Source organism: Girardinichthys multiradiatus, chromosome Y (assembly GCF_021462225.1).
Source record: "Girardinichthys multiradiatus isolate DD_20200921_A chromosome Y, DD_fGirMul_XY1, whole genome shotgun sequence".
NCBI classification, from domain to species: Eukaryota; Metazoa; Chordata; class Actinopteri; order Cyprinodontiformes; family Goodeidae; genus Girardinichthys; species Girardinichthys multiradiatus.
In genome coordinates, this window is record NC_061818.1 from 30,099,695 (window position 1) to 30,122,091 (window position 22,397).

A 22,397-nucleotide genomic window follows, 5' to 3' on the forward strand; every position below is an offset into this window, starting at 1 on the left:
AACAAGAGAAAAAAAATTAAATGTTCTCCTAATAATCAGTGGAGAGAAATTGATAGAATTTTGGCTGGATTCAGAAATGTGTAAATCATGATAAAGTTTAGCAAGAATAAATTGTCACACAGCATTAACATGTTTGAACGTAGCTTATTAACATGCTCGCCATTATTTTGATTTGCTTATTATGTTTAGTCACCATGCTGGTCGTTGTCATACTGCATATACAGGGGTTGGACAATGAAACTGAAACACCCGTCATTTTAGTGTGGGAGGTTTCATGGCTAAATTAGACCAGCCTGGTAGCCAGTCTTCAATGATTGCACATTGCACCAGTAAGAGCAGAGTGTGAAGGTTCAATTAGCAGGGTAAGAGCACAGTTTTGCTCAAAATATTGAAATGCACGCAACATTATGGGTGACATACCAGAGTTCAAAAGAGGACAAATTATTGGTGCATGTCTTGCTGGCACATCTGTGACCAAGATAGCAAGTCTTTGTGATGTATCAAGAGCCACGGTATCCAGGGTAATGTCAGCATACCACCAAGAAGGACGAACCACATCCAACAGGATTAACTATGGACGCAAGAGGAAGCTGTCTGAAAGGTATGTTCGGGTGCTAACCTGGATTGTATCCAAAAAACAAAACCACGGCTGCCCAAATAACGGCAGAATTAAATGTGCACCTGAACTCTCCTGTTTCCACCAGAACTGTCCGTCGGGAGCTCCACAGGGTCAATATACACGGCCAGGCTGCTATAGCCAAACCTTTGGTCACTCATGCCAATGCCAAACGTCGGTTTCAATGGTGCAAGGAGCGCAAATCTTGGGCTGTGGACAATGTGAAACATGTATCAGTGCTGTATCAAGGCACCTCAGTGGGAAGTCTGTGGGAAGGAAAACGTGTGGCAGAAAATGTTGCACAACGAGAAGAGGTGACCGGACCCTGAGGAAGATTGTGGAGAAGGGCCAATTCCAGACCTTGGGGGACCTGCAGAAGCAGTGGACTGAGTCTGGAGTAGAAACATCCAGAGCCACCGTGCACAGGCATGTGCAGGAAATGGGCTACAGGTGCCGCATTCCCCAGGTCAAGCCACTTTTGAACCAGAAACAGCGGCAGAAGCGCCTGACCTGGGCTACAGAGAAGCAGTACTGGACTGTTGCTCAGCGGTCCAAAGTACTTTTTTCAGATGAAAGCAAATTCTGCATGTCATTCGGAAATCAAGGTGCCAGAGTCTGGAGGAAGACTGGGGAGAAGGAAATGCCAAAATGCCAGACGTCCAGTGTCAAGTACCCACAGTCAGTGATGGTCTGGGGTGCCGTGTCAGCTGCTGGTGTTGGTCCACTGTGTTTTATCAAGGGCAGGGTCAATGCAGCTAGCTATCAGGAGATTTTGGAGCACTTCATGCTTCCATCTGCTGAAAAGCTTTATGGAGATGAAGATTTCATTTTTCAGCACGACCTGGCACCTGCTCACAGTGCCAAAACCACTGGTAAATGGTTTACTGACCATGGTATCACTGTGCTCAATTGGCCTGCCAACTCTCCTGACCTGAACCCCATAGAGAATCTGTGGGATATTGTGAAGAGAACGTTGAGAGACTCAAGACCCAACACTCTGGATGAGCTAAAGGCCGCTATTGAAGCATCCTGGGCCTCCATAAGACCTCAGCAGTGCCACAGGCTTATTGCCTCCATGCCACGCCGCATTGAAGCAGTCATTTCTGCAAAAGGATTCCCGACCAAGTATTGAGTGCATAACTGTACATGATTATTTGAAGGTTGACGTTTTTTGTATTAAAAACACTTTTCTTTTGTTGGTCGGATGAAATATGCAAATTTTGTGAGATAGGAATTTTGGGTTTTCATGAGCTGTATGCCAAAATCATCCGTATTAAGACAATAAAAGACCTGAAATATTTCAGTTAGTGTGCAATGAATCTAAAATATATGAATGTTAAATTTTCATCATGACATTATGGAAAATAATTAACTTTATCACAATATGCTAATATTTTGAGAAGGACCTGTAGTCCTTAGATTATTGCACTGTTGTCTACAGTTTGTATTTGTGTACTTTTTTCTCCAGTTTTTCCCAAATTTATTTTTTAAAAACATATTACAGTCTATTAATATTGAAATAATTCTGTACCATATTGTTTGTAATTTTGTTCCCTTTTTATTCTTGGTTATTTATTACTGTCAGAGAATATCTCTCCGTTCTCCCTTTCCACCATTTTGCGTACTTAAGCCACTACTGAGCTCACTAAAAGTCTCTCAACATCTCTTCACGTTAGGAGCTCTCTTAAGGCCTAAGATAAACGGCAGCCTATGAGCACCACTGTCCTGCAACTTTTAGATTTCTTCCTGGTTCAGCACACCTAATTTACCTCATCAGAATGGAGTTAAGTTCTTTCAAAGTCCTGCTAATAAACTAATTGTTTGATTTGGGTGCGATGAAGCAGAGACCGCTCTACAAGTTGCAGGACACCAGCCCACGATTACTGGAGTTTGACACCTGCGACATGGAGTATGACAGCCAATTATAGAGAGATTCTTCAAGAAAATCTGCTCCAGACTGCTCTGGACCTCAAAGCAGGGTAATGACTAATCTTCCACCACAACAATGACCCAAATCATACCACCAATATAAAAAAAAAAAAAAAAAGTGGCCTCAGTAGCAATCTGAACGTCCTTGGCTGGCGAAAAATTAAAATCCAGTAGAAGACCCCTGAAAAGGCATCAAAAAAGTTAACCTGCCCAGTCAACTAAATGAAGCTCAATAGGATCTGTAGAGAAGAATGGTTAAAAAAATACCCCAAAACAGATTTGTCTAATCTTCAGACTTCAGACTGTCATTCCTGCTAAAAGTGCTTCAACAAATATTAAGACATGGATGTTTAGTTGTTTTGAATTTACAAAATGGCCTTAAAACAGCTTTTTACTTTGTAATTGAGGCATTTTGTGTAGATCTTTTCACAGTGAAATATGCTCAAATTAGTGTTGGAATAATTATGTAACAAATGTGGAAAACAAGTTGTAACAAAATTTATTTGGCACCGTAGATGATTCATGTAAGGAAGGGATACTTTGACATGTCAAATTATCTTTGAAGCATAACCTAGGGTCAAAAAGGCATTGATATTTTTGAAGACTCAGGATGCCATCAGCATGGGATAGGAGGTTTTCTTGGTCAATTCCAACAGTCCACAAGAGACATTTTGAAGGGCCTTGGTAAAAGCAGGTAAGTGTCTGAGAAAAGTCAGACCTGCTGTGTTCTGTTTACTAAATTACATTTGTTTCATACACAACACACATATTCGAAAACTAGAGAATTTGTAATAGATGTTAGTGCTGCTGTGGTGACTGAAAATTAAATTCTGGTTTTGGTCCCGTGCAACCTTAGGCCGGCTCTGAACATACCCTTATAATGGAGACGTTTGACAGATCAAGTTAAAAGTGATGACTAAATGCTAATGTAATTCCATTGGCCTAGGCTAGAAGAGATGCAATCAACCATTTCAGATTTAGAAGGCTGTTGTGGATAAGAGGATGACAACTTCTCCTCCTTATTGTCTATGTAATTCACCAAAAATTGCCACTTACAGTCAACTAAGAGCCGGATGTTTCATCTCCAAGCTTCCTCTGGTCTTTACTACTCATCCCATTTCTACTTCCTCCAAAAGTGCCACCACTTCATTAACCTTGCCAGGCGTGAGATAAGAGAGAGTGAATCAAAGCTGCCTGCTCATAGAGAGAACAGAGCCCTGCATGTCTCCACTACATAGCAGCCATCATGCACACAGGCAGATACACAGTTCACAACTCATCCTGCACACAGAAAAGCTCTTTTGTGTTGCAAACAGTCATTTGGAAATGTTATTCAAGCGTGTGCTTGTGCATATAACTTCATTATGCTTTTATATACAATTCAGTACCAGATGTTTTAAAGAGCATTTAAATGCAAAACAATTCATTTTGGTCAGTTGGTATTGCCTTAGACTCTTATCCGTTAGCACAAATGTGCAGAGCACCGTCATCTCTCTGACCTGTTCACTTAAAACTTCAAAAATGAGAAAATTATACAAGAAAAGCATCAAAGCCAACTTTAGGCGGACGAGTAACAGCTGCTGACTTCCTTAAAGTATGAAACAGAAGGGAGAAAATGTATTAACTGAGTCACAATATTGTTTTACTTGCACCACATACAAATCTCTCTGGTGCATTTAATCCTTCTACGCACAGTTTCTCAGAAAGGAGGATATAAATTATTTTCCTTTGGTGGAAACGGCAAATCCCTGTCTGGATTCTGTTAAAAGGCTTAAAATATCACTAAATGCCAAGGCTGAGACTCCTGCTAACATGTAGGTCTTAGAGACAAGATGTTAAAGCGTTGAAAGTTACCTGAAATTGATGAGGTTAATATTCTTATCGCAAGCCGAGGCTTCCGAGAGTGCGGATATTGAAAATAGCCAGATAACCCTCCATATTAGAGGCTATCAAGCGGATTAGCAGCATAAACAGCAATTACACATTTCATTGTTTGTTGGTAGTGTTTAGAAAATGTGGCCACTTGCATACATTAAAAGGATTGGGATGCTTAGCGGGGTATTTTCCAGTGCGTTTTTCAGCAAGACGACAAGAAAACATCCCTGAAAAATGTCAGTCCAAATGCTAAATGCTGAGTTGTAAATGAGTAATTTACCATGAATATCCCCGTTTATCCCTTTACAGCCAACATAAATTCCAGACCACATTATACCGGCATGGAAGGGTCTGTCACTGAAATTTGAAATAGAGGACAAAGGGCCACTGAGCAAATAGGTTTTTTTAGCCACTATCCTCCAAGTTTCTGCCAGTGTGAATCAGAGGTAAAATACAGTGCATTAAGTCGACCTCTGAGGCAGCACAGAGGAGGGTAGAGTGAGACATTCCGCTACCTATTAAGAACTGCATTATGTATATATTGTGTTATGAAGGAATTTCACTGATCCACAAAACCAGCAGGGAGGGATAAGAGTGAGTCCCTAAGACCATGTGGTAAGAAACTGCAGAGCAGAATCTCTGGCAAGTTGAAAGTTGCTGTTCCGTTAAGGAGGAAAGTCTGGCAGGATCCTGCATGCCCGCTGATAACATGGTTGGATTAAGGATGTTTAAGGGAAGTGAAAATTATTCATTTGAGATGGATGAAAGCTGCACTTGTCAAGTCCTACCAGTCATGGACTTTATACATTTTATTTCCACTAGCCAGCATGCATAATTTCCCCTCAATGCAAATTTCTACACACACTGACTGAATTTTGTGGGCATATTTACCCCGCTCCCCTAACGGATTCTCCAACACAGTAAATGGATAATCTCCACTGAACAGGGAACCAAAGAAAAACAATGCAATTTTGTTTTCAGAGGTATGAGAATCCAATTTTTTGTGCAGAAAGATAAACTAAAATAGAATTAAATACTGCCTGAGTCAAGAAGAGACTTGTTTTCAGGCTTGCTCATCACAATGACATCCATTAAAAAATAAAATGCACACATATTAACACAATATGACAATTATTCCAAGCCTTGATTTCAGTTTCGTCTAAGACGTTTAACTGACAGCTGTGTGCATCTCTCCCTCCCTTTTTCTCTATACAAATATTATGATCTCTCTGATGAGAATAAAACCTCCATCCTGAATGGCCAATAAATTAGGGCACACTTCTCGTTTACTCATCAGAACTAATGAGGCTGATACAATTACCTCGAGGATCATAATTACAGGCTAGTGGCAGAGAATCTGGCAGGGGATGAAATAAGAGGAAACAAAATCTAGATCATATTGCGTTAGACGGTAAAATCATTACACGGACTAAATCTCAGTTTACACATCATTCAGAAAACCAAATGCACTGTTAGTATATTAACATTCCTGAAAATGTACAGGATTTATATTATGAAAACAGTGCTGAATGGTTGCAGAGATTCCAGCTAAAACTGATTTTTACCACCTTTTGATAAAGATTAAGCACTTCATGGGTAATGGCATATTTTAATGAACAGTGGCAGCCTGGACACAAGAGCTCACCTCAGAGGATTCCATTTCATCACACATTCACAGGATGAATTGTTTTACTTATGAATATTAATGTACCTCTAATTTGAGGCTGTTGTTAATGCTTGTCGCTAGGAGCTCGGCAAATCAGGTCCCCATTCCTGTTAAAACCGTGTATTAGACACCCTCACCACCCAAACCCCACCCGACACTAAGCCCTCGCCTTTGATTCTTAATTGCAGAAGTGCAAGCATTTGCAGTAGATGGGGCGCAAAGCTTTAATTAACTCTAATATCACACATTCAGTCTCGACTGTCACCCACATCATGCGTGGCATTTTTGTACCAATATCCTCCCCAACTCTGCTCAGCTAGAAAGATTTTTGTTCCAAGTTTGTGATCACAGTTTCATGCATCTCAAAATGAGGGATGTGTTAAGAATTTCCCATCATTGGCATGTTGCATCCATTTTAACTATGTTTTCAAAAGGCTTTATTACAAGCGTAATTTAATACAGTTTTTAAATCAGTGCTTAGCCTTGATGCATGGCGTTTCGTTACCATAAGAGTGTCATCTTTGCAGTAAGACTCCAAACATTCCTGGAGGAAGGGATTGCCGCAATTTAATAATCTGGGTAAATTTGAAAAAAAAAAAAAGCTATGCATAGAAGTCTGTAAACGATTTTTATTCAATAAATTACAGGTTTTATTTTATATCAAATAGGAGAGTGTACACACAGTTTAAAAACACCTTTAGGATGTAAAATTAACATTCATCACAAATAGCAAAAAAGACATTTTCACAGATGAGTAACTTAACATGTCCTTTGAACATTTTAATAGCTCAGGTATGGAGCCATTCAGATGCAGATATCAGCAAAGAGTAATGTTTAATTAAACCTGGTTCTGAGATAAAATGCTTAATACAACCTATAGTTTGTAAGCCTTTCCTTAGCCATAAGCTAGAGCTCTGCCTAATCCTCTTTCACATAACGTTATTGCATCAGCACAGCTGAACATTCTTTGCAGCATTTATAAAATTAGCAAAGAAATTAACTGTCTGTACTGTGGCAAATTGGATTTCCCCAAGTTCTTGCCTTGTGATACAGCATACCCAGGCTGCCACCTACAGTACAGCAGAAGAGGAGCCACAGCCTGCAGCAGCTCAACATGTGGGGCTCCAAACACAAAGTTAATGAAGAATACCTTTAATATAATTTAGGCAAATTGTAAAATCCATTGCTAAACACTTACATTTTGGATCAAGACTGTTGAAGGATCATACAAATACAGCCAGACTTTTTCTGCACTTCAGATAGTAAATATTGGTCAAAACCTAAAATACAGGATATTGTTTGACTAAATACATTTAATATTGTTGAAACATTTCAAAAAAGAAAGATCTAATTCTTGTTACAACAAGGGATATTATTAAATTCTGAAAGCTTTGGGTACAGCAGTGTTCTGGTAGATTTAAAGTTATAAAATTAGAAACCAAGAAACATTGTGAGAACACAAGAAAAAGGACAAAAAAAACAAAGAAATCCATACCACTGAGTAACAAGAACTGAATGTGAAGTTTTACCATTATTTAACAACATTTTGTCAACCTCTTTGATTTTTTTAGCTTTTGTTTCAATTTTATAAACAGTTTAGACATTGGTTTAAAATAATGCAAGTTATTTTTTAAAACATTTCCTTTAGCATCATTCAACTCGCCTTTTACTTCTCCGTTTGAACATTTTTGAGATGGAGGATTTCCGCTTATTTTTGCTTTTCTTCACTCCTGTTCTCCCCCAGAAAAACAAATAGCCATTATTAAAATGTCTTTAAGTTTTTTTTTTTTTAAGTGCTTACCAAGATCTTGCATCATTTTATTCAACTGCTTGTCCTCTTCCACTTCCCTGAAACAAAATTAAACACTTCATGTGAATATGCAAGACACATTTGACACAGTACTCCTAAATATGGATTATGTTACCTCAGCCTGTCTCCATCAAGCCCCTCCACGATTGCATTTCTGCCATCCACAATTTCCATCAGTTGCTGCAGCAGATTATTTTCCCTGTGTTGCTCATTTCTGGACTTTAAGTGATCTGTGATTAGATTATATAAAAACAGTTGTGATTCTCATCTTTGAGACTACACACACACGCTCCAAGCCTTCAGTCTGTAATGTTGCAAACTAAAAATATTTTCCTGAATCCAAACAGAGTTATCCACACTATGATAAGTTTCTCGTCTCTTAAGTCTGCAGTTATTGTACTCCTAATATCTGAAAATCCTCAGCCAGCTCATTCAAAATATATTGTATGGTAGATATTTAGTTCTGAACCAACACTTTCAAAAGCCAATTAAAATATCTGAGTAGTGTGCACAGAGCTTATAGAGGATGGCAATTAAAACTTCACACCAGTATAGACATTTCCATTAATCATGAGAAGTTAGGTTGAAAGTCTTAGATTGTGGCTCTACCTGGCTTTTCCAGCAGCCTGCGAAGTTCTTCTTCCACTCCTGGCTGCTGTTGCTCCAGCTCCTGAGTCTTTGCTCTGAAATAAACATTCTTTATACCATCAGAAGGGCAAAGCTAATCAAACTAGACAGTTTCTTTATGTTACCAAAAAGTGACGTATTTTTAGCTTTAAAGCAAGTTCACTCAACCAGACAGAAAAACATTGCAGTATGTCTGTTTAAAGTATTTCTTACAGATAAACGAGCTCCGATTCCTTCCTTATGTACATCTGCTTTTTGCGAATGAGGTTAAACCAGTCAACCATCAGTGGATCCATCAATATGTCCCCTTCTCCCTCTGCAAACAGGTCATTGACACAAGTATCCTTTTAAATGAGATAATGTACATCAATATTCTGGAATTGGAAGTTGTGCAATTTACAGTCATGAATATGCACACATCAATTAGCAGCAGTTCATTGAAAAGTACTGAAAGATATTTTAGTGGAGGCTTCCAGTGATTTTTTCTTTTTATTATGATTCATCTGTTCTAGGTGGCTGATGCAAGTCAACAGATCTCATTTAAATGTGTCCAAGTAGAGTAAATGGAATCCTGTAGGGATAAATTAATCTCAACATGTTTAAACAGCAGCGTTTACGTGCATCTTCCGATCTGTGCTCTTCAGATGAACAATGACAGCGTGGAAGATGCACATGAATAAATTCAAAAATTAGCACTTAAAGCTCATTTCAATATTTATAAAGACAATCAGTTTGTTTTCTGTGAATTTCAGGTTTAGGACAGAAGTGCCTCTCCTTTTAGGAAATAGTCAACCAAGCTCCAATTTTAATTAACAGTTGGCAATTCTAGTATTAAACTTGATATGTTTTGTTCGCAATACAGAATAGAACACCAAATATTCCTATAAAGTTTATAACAAATAAGTGTTTAAAACATTCAGTTCTGGAAATCTGCAATTTTTCAAATAGTATAAAAAGTTATGCATCGTTTTATTCAAGCAGGAATAAATGGAGATCAAGGGAGAAAGTTTCAAAACAAAGCTGAGATTTGACCATGGTCATCAACTTAGAATAAAAACTGAAATATGAAACTGGTATGTTCAAATGACTGGGAGACAAAAGATTACAAGGGACATATGAATATCAACACAAGTTAAAGGCTAAAACAGATCTCTCTATGACGATTTTGAGAGGTAAAATACCTTTCAATAATAGCTTAATTTGGTCATATACAGGTCCTTCTCAAAATATTAGCATATTGTGATAAAGTTCATTATTTTCCATAATGTCATGATGAAAATTTAACATTCATATATTTTAGATTCATTGCACACGAACTGAAATATTTTAGGTCTTTTATTGTCTTAATACGGATGATTGTGGCATACAGCTCATGAAAACCCAAAATTCCTATCTCACAAAATTAGCATATTTCATCCGACCAATAAAAGAAGTGTTTTTAATACAAAAAACGTCAACCTTCAAATAATCATGTACAGTTATGCACTCAATACTTGGTCGGGAATCCTTTTGCAGAAATGACTGCTTCAATGCGGCGTGGCATGGAGGCAATCAGCCTGTGGCACTGCTGAGGTCTTATGGAGGCCCAGGATGCTTCGATAGCAGCCTTTAGTTCATCCAGAGTGTTGGGTCTTGAGTCTCTCAACGTTCTCTTCACAATATCCCACAGATTCTCTATGGGGTTCAGGTCAGGAGAGTTGGCAGGCCAATTGAGCACAGTGATACCATGGTCAGTAAACCATTTACCAGTGGTTTTGGCACTGTGAGCAGGTGCCAGGTCGTGCTGAAAAATGAAATCTTCATCTCCATAAAGCTTTTCAGCAGATGGAAGCATGAAGTGCTCCAAAATCTCCTGATAGCTAGCTGCATTGACCCTGCCCTTGATAAAACACAGTGGACCAACACCAGCAGCTGACACGGCACCCCAGACCATCACTGACTGTGGGTACTTGACACTGGACTTCTGGCATTTTGGCATTTCCTTCTCACCAGTCTTCCTCCAGAATCTGGCACCTTGATTTCTGAATGACATGCAGAATTTGCTTTCATCCAAAAAAAGTACTTTGGACCACTGAGCAACAGTCCAGTGCTGCTTCTCTGTAGCCCAGGTCAGGCGCTTCTGCCACTGTTTCTGGTTCAAAAGTGGCTTGACCTGGGGAATGCGGCACCTGTAGCCCATTTCCTGCACACGCCTGTGCACGGTGGCTCTGGATGTTTCTACTCCAGACTCAGTCCACTGCTTCCGCAGGTCCCCCAAGGTCTGGAATCAGCCCTTCTCCACAATTTTCCTCAGGGTCCGGTCACCTCTTCTCGTTGTGCAGCGTTTTCTGCCACACTTTTTCCTTCCCACAGACTTCCCACTGAGGTGCCTTGATACAGCACTCTGGGAACAGCCTATTCGTTCAGAAATTTCTTTCTTTGTCTTACCCTCTTGCTTGAGGTTGTCAATAGTGGCCTTCTGGACAGCAGTCAGGTCGGCAGTCTTACCCATGATTGGGGTTTTGAGTGATGAACCAGGCTGGGAGTTTTAAAGGCCTCAGGAATCTTTTGCAGGTGTTTAGAGTTAACTCGTTGATTCAGATGATTAGGTTCATAGCTCGTTTAGAGACCCTTTTAATGATATGCTAATTTTGTGAGATAGGAATTTTGGGTTTTCATGAGCTGTATGCCAAAATCATCCTTATTAAGACAATAAAAGTCCTGAAATATTTCAGTTAGTGTGCAATGAATCTAAAATATATGAATGTTCAATTTTCATCATGACATTATGGAAAATAATAAACTTTATCACAATATGCTAATATTTTGAGAAGGACCTGTAGATAATGCAGTCATGGTCCATCTTTGGTCAGTGAAGAATGACATGGTAAAACCTGTGCTTAACACACCTGAGAAACTGTTTAACCGTTTTAAAATCTGTGTTCATATAGCCATATATTGCATTTACTTCAGTTGTTAGACTCTTGCTTTTTAGAGAAAGTTTTGAAAGTTATAATTAATTTCGATCCAAACAGTAATTAACGTACATATCTAAAGCTAAGCAGTGAACTAGTCAAAGATGAAAAAAATAATTAGCTTCCACTGTGCCATAATTAGAGCATACATGATTTTATTTTCCACTACTCAAAACTCACAATACAGTATAAATGATAAAGTGCTGTAACTAATGGTTATTTACACATTCTCTGCAAGTGCATGCATTTTGTAGCTTCCTGTGTAGTACACCAAAACAAAGTATGCAATTTTTTGTATTAAATCCCAATATACATTATTAAGAGTTTATAGAACTAGAAAGTCTAAAATTTTAGCTTTTAATGTCACTACACCCCAGTCAGGTTGACCTTGAGGAAAGCAATCAGGTCCCCCACTCCCACCACCACAAAGGAGAGGCTATATCCCTGTGGGCTGGCTGTGCCTCTCACCTCATTTGACAGCAATAACTGTAATAGAAATGGCAGGTAATTTACCCTGCAGACAGTGAGTGAATGTGTGAGGCAGTCAGGTACCCCACAGGGATTCAGAAGTTTATACAAATATAGTAAAAATACATTTGGGTGTACATCTTCTGCTGCAAAGGAGCAAGTGGTGGCCATTGGGTGGATTGCATTTACTATAGATTTTTAACCTCCAGGACCAGTGCAGGGAACAGCAAACCCATGTCTGACCAGAAGGGGGCTTGAAAAGTAAAGCCAAACCTAAATGTCGTTAATGAGGCAGCATAAAAATAAAAGATTGTGGGAAAACAATACACACACTAAAGAAAGAACAAATACGGACCCAACACTTTATCTCTTCTGTAATTATCGGATGCAATTTAATGTTTAAGTTTATGCACTTTTCTAAAAATCACAACCCTAAAACCCATCCTATGAAAGCAGCCAACACTGAAAAGGTCTGACAACATTAAGCTGGAATTATTCTTTTGTGAAAACAATGAAGTGCAAAACTGTTCATTTTTGGGAAAGACTAGCCAACCTTCTTCATAGCTGCGGAGCAGCTTTTCCAGCTCAACGCCTTCCTTCTCCAGCTGAACCAGGTTCATCTCAATATCATCCAGCTCCTTCTCAATCTGCTCCACCGGAATATGATGACACATCCACTGATTTGAAAAAACAAAAAAATTAAAATGTTTGAACAAAATTTTTACTCTTAACCTAAAGAACCCCACCATTTTTCACCAAGAATATAATGAAAGCATATTTGTGGAAGTGTTAATTAATCTCTTAAGAGACTTAATGGAGGGAACTTACAGAGGGTGACCTCATTTCAGTCCTGAAGGCGGCGGTGGGTGACAAATACTTTCCCATTTTAGCAGCTAAGAGGTAGATAAAACAGGATTAGATGGTCCTTTCATGGCAGCTTTTCAGAAAAAAAAAAAAAGCATCGTCAAAATTGACTCGTTTTTACAGATTTTCAGTTACAAAAAGTCAAGATCTACACATCTAGCTGTGATCATTTTTAAAAGCAGGTGGAAACCAACCTGAAGGATTTTTGAGAATGTCTAAAGCAGTCGTTGAATTAACAGATTCCACAGCTGGAGGTCTGAGTGGGGATTTCACAGGTGAGCAACTACCATGTTTTAAGCCTAAGAGGAGGAGATTTTACATATTTTTAGATCGGCAGTTTAGAAGTTCAACTTGTAAGATATGCAAGTAAGCAATCACAACATTTATATCTGCCTACATTCATTAACTCAATTATGCAACAAATTTTATGTTTTTATGCTCCTCTGACATGGCTTATAACACACACTTTAATTCTATTATGAGGAGCTATGCAAGACACATATGCACTTATTTATGGTTTATACGACACTGTAATGCAATTTAAACAAATGTTGCGATTTTCTTTTTATTTGCATGTGATAACAGGATAAAATCCCTAAGATTGTGCACACAAGTTTATCCGACCTAAGACTTCTGGTGCTACATGGGATATTGAGCTGTATAAGATAACAGGATCCTGCACAGGATTTCAGGTTAAATCCATATTGTTATTTTATTAAAAAAGGTTTTTCCTTCAAATTCCCTTTAAAAGACTAGAGGCCAATTGCATAAACTTTCCATTGGCTGCACAAAGTTCTCCCACTAGAGTAGCATGTACTCAAAGCAAATGACTGCATTAAATCAATTAAATCTGACTAATTTATTACAATTTGAACTGGACTGCATGTAAATAAATCTGACTGATTGCATCAGATTGAACAGATTTAATTTTGGCAGACAGACAGACATATCCATCTACCCATCCATCTTCATTGTGAATTGGTCCCATATTAACAAATTGAAATGAAATGTTGACAGCTGCCAGGCAGCTCAGGTTTTTGGACCTATTAATTTCATCTTCCAATGCATTCCAAACTCTAGAGCTGTAGGGAAATCTAGGTCTCTAAAAGGCATGTATACTCAGGTGTTCTTATCTACTTACTGCATTTTGGATACCAGAATGTTTCAGAGTGGTGACCGAGAATGCACACATTTGAACATCGGCCATGGTTAGGAGTCATTTTGATAGCACTGAAGGAATTTACATGACTGAATGGAGCTAGGTCTGCCCTACTGTACACATGGGAAACTGATGATATTTAGGGTTGTTGTGCATGATTATGCAAAGGACAGTTGGGTTAATTTCATTCTCTACAGTGTCTAACCAAAAAGACTCCAATGGCTGTTGGATGGCGACAGGTTCTTATGCAGCACTTCTAAAACTTGGAAGTGAAATGCGTTTTTTTTTGTTTTTTTTTTCCCCTTGTAAAATTTTTTACTCTCCCAGCAGAAATCACAAGACATGACAGAATTTTTTAAAGAAACGATACTACTTGCATCCACACTCTATTCATGTTGCAAATTGTGTGGGCAATGCCATTGAAACTAATAAGGGGAATGGTAGATAGACAAGTTTTGTCTAAGGATCAGTTTTTGATGATTGTCCCCCGAATTGCCAACTGGCAAGTATGTTTAATAAACCTTGCAGGTGCTAATTCTTATTTCAATGCAACTTTCTGATTAAATCCCAAAGTATAAAAGGGTTCATTTTTCAACATTAAAAACACTCAAGATGTTATAACTGCTGGTTGTGATCATATTGCAAACAAAACATCTTACCAAGGCTTTCACAGCTAGGCAGGGGTTTCTGGGGATTGACTTCCTTAAAGCACGTGGATGCAGACGGACCAAAGCCAAATGCAGGTACAGCAGATGTTTGAGGCGAGGGAAGCCTTGTTGCACAAATGGAAACATTAAATGACGTCGTGGGCGTGCAACAAGGTGAAGGCTGGTTAGTAAAGGCTTCAGGTTGACAGGCTCTACAGAAGAGAAACATTTTTAAAATGCAATGCAAAAACATTACCAAAGTGCTTTTAAATAGAAAACATTAGAAACTGTCTCACCTTGTACTTTGTAATGTTAAAGTGATGTAAAAGGTGATTAAAGATTGAATAGAAAGAAAATTTAGCGTTAGACTAGAAAGTCAGGCCAGGCACTCCTTGGGACTTGTTAAGATGGGAGAGAGAACATGCTGCGGCATTCTGAGCCAGTCAACAACAAGAGGAATAGGAGAAACTCTGCGAGTCTGCATTCTGGAGAGTGGAAAAGCTGAGAGGTCAGACAGGTACATTCTTTCAAGTCTTTTAGTTCACCAACATGACCCCTCCACCTTAAGCAATGTATGAACTACTTAGCATTAGTAAATTTTTATTCATTTGCACAGACTTACTTTAATCCTTGCTCAGCTTTCACATGTTTGAGTTTAGTTTGCCACTCCTGGTAGATAGGAGCTGTAGAGGAGAAAAAAAAAAAAAAAAAACCACAAGCAAACTTTGCTTTAGAAAGTATTATCTGTATGATTAGGCAAAAGTAATTGCTTTTTAAATTAACAGTGTAACATTTAGAGTTCCACAGGTGGGGCTTACAACTAAGGGTATCTGCCACATACTGCTGCAAAAAAATGTGGAATAAACTACCAAAACAAAAAAATATATATTCTGGAGCCATTTTTGGGTCCTTCAACTCTAGGCTTCATAAAATAAAGAAATTCAACATGACTGCAAACAAATAGGATATCTTCTGCACCACCAGATCCCAAGTCTCACATGATGAAAAAAAGTGAAAATGGAATACAAATCTTGTTCTAGTGCATCATTTCACATATAGCTTTGTGTTTTAAACCAATTTAAAGTCTGAACATGACATTGTGATCAAAACATGAGAATTATTTGATGACCCCATCATACTTGCAATGATTTTTTTTCTTTTTCCAGTATCTAGTGTCTGCAAAATTAACTCAAGACACCAAAAACTTATCTTTGTGTATGCAACAAATCACAGTAAGGGATCCAAACCAAGGTTTGTAATTTGTGGGGTTTTCAAGGTGAATATAACTAAAGAAACAAAAAGGTCATTTTCTAGTGTGTAACACTCGCCAGTGCAAATATAAAAAATAAATACAGCAGCTCTGATAGCACTTACAATTAAATCCAATTATTATGTGCCCGTCTTCAAACCCACTGACAACCATTCAAATACACCCAGTCCAGTAGAATGACAGTTCAATAAAAGTTCATTAGTTTGAGACAGAAATGTCAGCCAAGAGCCTGCCAAATGCTCTGGCTGTGTAAAATGGGGCAGAAATGACAAAAGAGCTTTGTTTTCTATAAATGTCTGAGGCAGACAAAAAGAATGGAGGTTGAGGTGGGGGGTGTTGGCAACATGTCAAATACTGGATAAAGAACAAGTATACTGAAATTGCTTGGAACATACTTTTGGCCATTTTGTGTACCACTGTTGGCCTGGTGTTGTCCTTGTTGATAGTCTTCAGACATTGTGATTCCTCATTGTTTGTTTGGCTGGTACTGGCTCGTCCTTCCCAGTTTCCTGCTGTGTCTTGGCTGCCATTATTCTTCCTCATACCAGGGACGTCTATAGAAACTGGGTCAATGCAAAATCTACAGGAGAAAGAGTCCTCGCTATTAAAAGGGAATATCCATACCAATACACCGTATAGCAATGATACTTACCGCTTTTCTGCTGATCTGATAGTAAACAGGTTCTTGTTGTTATTATTACAGTTTCCCCTCCTAGTTTGTTTCCAGTCATCTGCCTAACTTTGTTTGCATCACCTGAACTCAGAGGGACCTTTGGATCACGAGGGTACGATAGACTTCCCATTTCCAATTGAAGATTCTGAAACTTTCGGCACAGCCTGGAAAAACCTTTGCCGGGCTGCCTGGGTCTTCTGTGCTGAGGCTGTCCAGGACTGGGAATGTTGAGCAGGACTTAATGACTTTGGTGCAGCATTAATTGGGGTTGATAGCACAGAAGATAAAGTTGGCGGTGCCAGAACAGTCTTTGCAGCACAGTTTAGTGGCACAGCTGAATCACTAAATCCAGTTTTGACCTCTGCATTCAAGGGGTAGGTTTCAGAACTGCTCTGATGGTTGTTACAAACTAATGTGCCTGGATTCTTCCCAGGTTTGTAACTTCCTGTATGAAGTATGCAAGAGCACTCACTGCACCTGGGGAAAGTTTACATTTATGCAACTACTAATGGTAAAAGCTCATTGCAAAAAAAGTTATTCCCAGTAATGAACATATCTTACTTGAAACAGTTTCTGTGGTAGAGTTTTCCTTCTACAAAGTGCCTCTGAACCAGATGGACATGGCTTCTACATGCGACACATTTGCTGTTAAGGGTCCCAGTCTTGTTTGCATCAGCCAAAACCACCCTCTGTGAAAGACACTAAATGAGGCAAAACTTAATAGTCTAATAATGTATAGTTGGATATCAACAATACTGACCTGAGCAGCAGCTTTATCCAGCTTTGGTGATTTGCGAGCAGTGACAGTGGAAGGTAAACTGTTCTCAATGCCAGATTTAGACTCCAAGATTTTGGCAAGCACTGGTTGATTTTTCTTTTCTGATGGCTCTTCTTTGGAGCCCTCTGCTGGCCTTTTCACTCCACCCACTAAAGGCAAAGTTACACTTTTATAAAGTAATTTACTCCACACCGAATGGTATATAGGACCAACGTTTGACATTTTTCCTATGGAACAAAAAATTTCCAAGGCAAAACACTCACTTGGAGGTCGTCCTTTGAAGTAGTTGTAGTACTGGGACACATAGGTTAGAATGCTCAGCCTGTCGGGGATCTTTAAAGCCACCATGTCTTCAGCATCTAACAAAGCTGGAATGCCCAACTTATCTTCTGCAACTTGAAAAGCCTTAAGAAAATTGTTGCTAATTAAAAAAGGGATAGTAGAACCAAAACCATGCAACAATATTAAAAAAGGCAGTGCAAGACTTTATCCTGGCAATGAAAACTATTTCAGAATGTGTAAAAATAGCAATGTGACATTAAATATGTTGGCAGTATTTAGTACTGAAGATCAGAAAGGTCAAGAAAAGGGTGAATAATAACAAAAAAAGGACTTCCTGCCAGCTTATGGGGGAATAATATTAGGGCATTGTTCAGCATCAATCTAGACAGACCCCTTCAATAAATGGCATTTAAAAAATACCAGTCAGAATACGTGCTGCGCTAAAAGGAGGGAAGGCTAGCTAGATCACAGGCGACAATTTTTTTACTCAAAAAAAAAAAAAAGAAAAAGCACCAGTGAACAATGCGATACTGTTCATGAAATATAGAAGGGTGTGAATTACTACGCTCATGTTTCAGCACAGGAGGCATTAACAAAAGTTCAAAACTTAAACCTGATCAAACATGCAACTCCCTGGCCTCAAGGCTGTTTGTCTTGCAAGCACTGAGTAAGTGTACATCAGATAGATCCATCATGATGTGGATCGAATATCAGATGACAGCAAGCTTCATTCAAAATGAATAGGCTGGACAAACATTCCCCTGAGATCAGGTTTTTTGCAGACATCACCAGGATCATTCAGACAACAATGAAGTAATAAATAGAGTAGGACTCTGCAGGAGCCCCAACTCACACAGGAAGAGGATATGATGGCAGAGAACTAAATAAATAACCGTTATCCTTTTGTCACCCAAAGGTTAGCCAAATAAATTAGTTTAAGTGGATAAAAGCAAGAGACTAACGTGAGAAAGTAGACTTTGCTATTAAATTGTGCCAACAACTAAAAATTAAACTAGCAACATGAATACCAGGTACACAATAGATATTGCACAATGCTGCCAGTGTAGTCAGGTTAATAAAAAATAATAAAAAAAGAAAAACAATTATGGAAAACATCTCAGGTTTGCAGTTTAAATATCTACTCCTCCTTGTAAACTAAACGTTGTATAACTTTTCTTACCAGTCTATTGTTCTCAAACACATCCTCTTTTTTGAGCGAGTCATAATCTCTGAGAAAAAAAAATAAAATCAAATTAATACAAAAAGAGGTCAGATATAGGTGTGAAAACTTAATCAAAACCAGTAATAAATGAATAAAGCTGTTTTTAATCCAAGTTTCATCAGCTAACCAGACAATCTAACCTAGGCAAAACATCCGTACAATTATTCAAGACTAAATAAATAAAATAATCCACAGTGGGACAGGAGTTAAATACTTACATGAGATCCGGTCTGTATTTGTGTAAAAGAGCACAAAACGCCAGTCCGTTCCTGTATGAAGTCGTCATGTTGGTGATGGAAACATCCCTGTAACCATCACACTGCATTTTACACCACTGCTCCAGCGCCTTGATGGCCGCCATGCTTCCACCGACTCAGAGCAGAAAACTGTGCGAAACAGAGGAGCTCTGTGCGGTCGTGGAGGAGGCAGAGGAAAGAGGAGTTACAAACAAAGTTTCCCTACTCGGGGGTTTTGACTGCGAACTGTGTCGCTGCAGCTGCGTCCTGTTTCCTTCTCTTTCTTTTCTTTTTTTACCTGACTGGCCACTGACTCTCCGGGAAGAGTTTCTATTGCTGCTGCTGCTACTGTTTCTGCTGGTAGTGGTGTGGGTTTCTCAGCTCATTACACTAATTGGCACCGACTGATTGTCCGTCATTCACAACAGCTGATTAAAAGTCGCCCTTAAATGGGCTTTAAAAAACAATGTGCTGCGCATGATTCATGTACTTTGCTGCCCAACTGTGGCCGAATGTTTTAATTTATTTGATTGACTATGTTCGAACTAAACCCAACACAGAGTGGAGTTACATACATTAATTGATGAAAATTTGCGCGGCATAGTTCATTGTCTTGGAATTACAACAATTAGGGGCTGATTACTGTTTCTGACAGCCTTATGTATGGTTAGAAACGTATTTTGTCTTCTGAGGCAAGACGATACGTTTATTTGTATATATTTAAGATAATTTAGAGTACTTTATAGGAAGGTAAAGGAACAACTGTAAAAAATACATTAAAAACAAAAAAAATCATTAAAAGAATCAGAACATTTTACCAACTCATAAAAGGAAAAAATGTTTAAACAAGTTGATAGCTTAAATATTATAAAATTGATTCATCTGTAATGTTTTCAGTCCTGTTTTAAAGAAGCCAGCAGTTTCTATACTCCAGAGCTTAGGAGCATATAACTCAATGCTGCCACCCTGGGACCACTGAGTGAGCATGTCTCTAATGACCTGAACAGAGGTTAGACAATGAAACTGAAACACCTGTCATTTTAGTGTGGGAGGTTTCATGGCTAAATTGGACCAGCCTGGTAGCCAGTCTTCATTGATTGCACGTTGCACCAGTAAGAGCAGAGTGTGAAGGTTCAATTAGCAGGGTAAGAGCACAGTTTTGCTCAAAATATTGAAACGCACACAACATTATGGGTGACATACCAGAGTTCAAAAGAGGACAAATTGTTGGTGCACGTCTTGCTGGCGCATCTGTGACCAAGACAGCAAGTCTTTGTGATGTATCAAGAGCCACGGTATCCAGGGTAATGTCAGCATACCACCAAGAAGGATGAACCACATCCAACAGGATTAACTGTGGACGCAAGAGGAAGTTGTCTAAAAGGGATGTTCGGGTGCTAACCCGGATTGTATCCAAAAAACATAAAACCATGGCTGCCCAAATCACGGCAGAATTAAATGTGCACCTCAACTCTCCTGTTTCCACCAGAACTGTCCGTCAGGAGCTCCACAGGGTCAATATACACGGCCGGGCTGCTATAGCCAAACCTTTGGTCACTCGTGCCAATGCCAAACGTCTGTTTCAATCGTGCAAGGAGCACAAATCTTGGGCTGTGGACAATGTGAAACATGTATTGTTCTCTGATGAGTCCACCTTTACTGTTTTCCCCACATCCGGGAGAGTTACGGTGTGGAGAAGCCCCAAAGAAGCGTACCACCCAGACTGTTTCATGCCCAGAGTGAAGCATGGGGGTGGATCAGTGATGGTTTGGGCTGCCATATCATGGCATTCTCTTGGCCCAATACTTGTGCTAGATGGGCGCGTCACTGCAATTGATGCTGTATTGGCCGCAAAAGGAGGCCCTACACCATACTAATAAATTATTGTGGTCTAAAACCAGGTGTTTCAGTTTCATTGTCCAACCCCTGTAGATGGCTCATATCTAACAAGCAACTCTGAAAGGTATTTAGGACTACATACCAATAGGTGGTCTTAATCCATACAATTTTTTCCAACATCCAAAAAGTCTAAGAATAAGATATGTTTAGGTTTAGAATCATTAACAAGATTTTAAAAACTATGGTTGGACAAACTGGTAGCCAGTGAAGCAAATTAAGGAGTTGTGGGATATGATCTCTTTTTCTGATGACCTATATTTAGTAATAGCTATTGTGTTGATGTTAAAATTTAGCTCTGGGTCTATAACTGCACCTAGGTTTCTTGCATGCATTGTGATCTTTAGCCTCATTAAGTCTAGTTTAATGCCGATTTCTAACCTTGGATTTATTCATTGTTTCACTAGGCTTATTATAATTCTGACCAATTCAGTATTTGATATTGTGGACACAATCAGTAAAGGAGTGTGTTCATGTGGTGTGGTGTGGTGTGTCATCAGCACATGTATCCTAAAAGATGTTGAAAAAACTTAGCTTGGGAAAACACATAAATATCCAATAAAAGTGATCCCCAGAATGGAGCCTTGAGGAACCCCAGATGTGATCTATGTTTTCACAATTTATAATTACCAAACGGTACAAAGCAGTTACAACCAAATTAGCATAAGTGGATTATATAAATCAAACATGAGGTAATCTAGATTTGTCTGACCACATATTGTATGGTCAATGACAATTTAGATTTAGTTGCAACCAGATCAGTCAATTAATGATTCTTATGACAGAGTGATCTGTTTGATTATCATCCTCAGAGCAAAGGACATCATTTTCAAAATGAATAAACCGTTTTTTGGGGGGGGGTTACATTTGCCGTTAATGTACAAAACAAATTGTTGTCAAGTAATATTTTACAGCTATCCCAGCAGTTTTTACACTCCACTTCTTCACATGTTATCATATCCTTAACAGCATAAATAAGAAGAAACTGTTATAATAATGGTTATGTTACATGTTTGACATACTGCATAAAAGTTGTAGGAGGTATAAAAGATTCCAGAATAGCTTCAGATTCTTTCTACATTAACATAAAATAAAAATGCTGGGTTTGACCCATTCAGAAAAGTAGAATTTGAACAGTGAGAGTTCAAACCTCTGATTCATGGAATGTAATTTAACTAGAGCCTAATCTGAGTCTATGAAATGTGAGCAACCCACACTGACCTCATTCATTCAAACTGTCACAACTACTCTTGTTTTGTCATTTATTGTCTACTGTCACAAGTTCAGACAATGGCTGCTCAAGGAAATAGTCTTAAATTACACATAAAAATGTTTGATTTAATAAGTTTACTTAAATAAATGTAGATTGTCCAGATTGACTCTCCAAACCATCCTTTTCTGTCTGTGGCAGCATTTTCATGCCCA

At 38.7% G+C, this 22,397-nt stretch overlaps 1 pseudogene; it reads right to left on the reverse strand.

Moving 5' to 3' along the window:
- Nucleotides 1-6,695: 6,695 nt before the first annotated feature.
- On the reverse strand, nucleotides 6,696-19,368 carry LOC124864511 (annotated as a pseudogene).
- Between the last annotated feature and the right edge of the window lie 3,029 nt (nucleotides 19,369-22,397).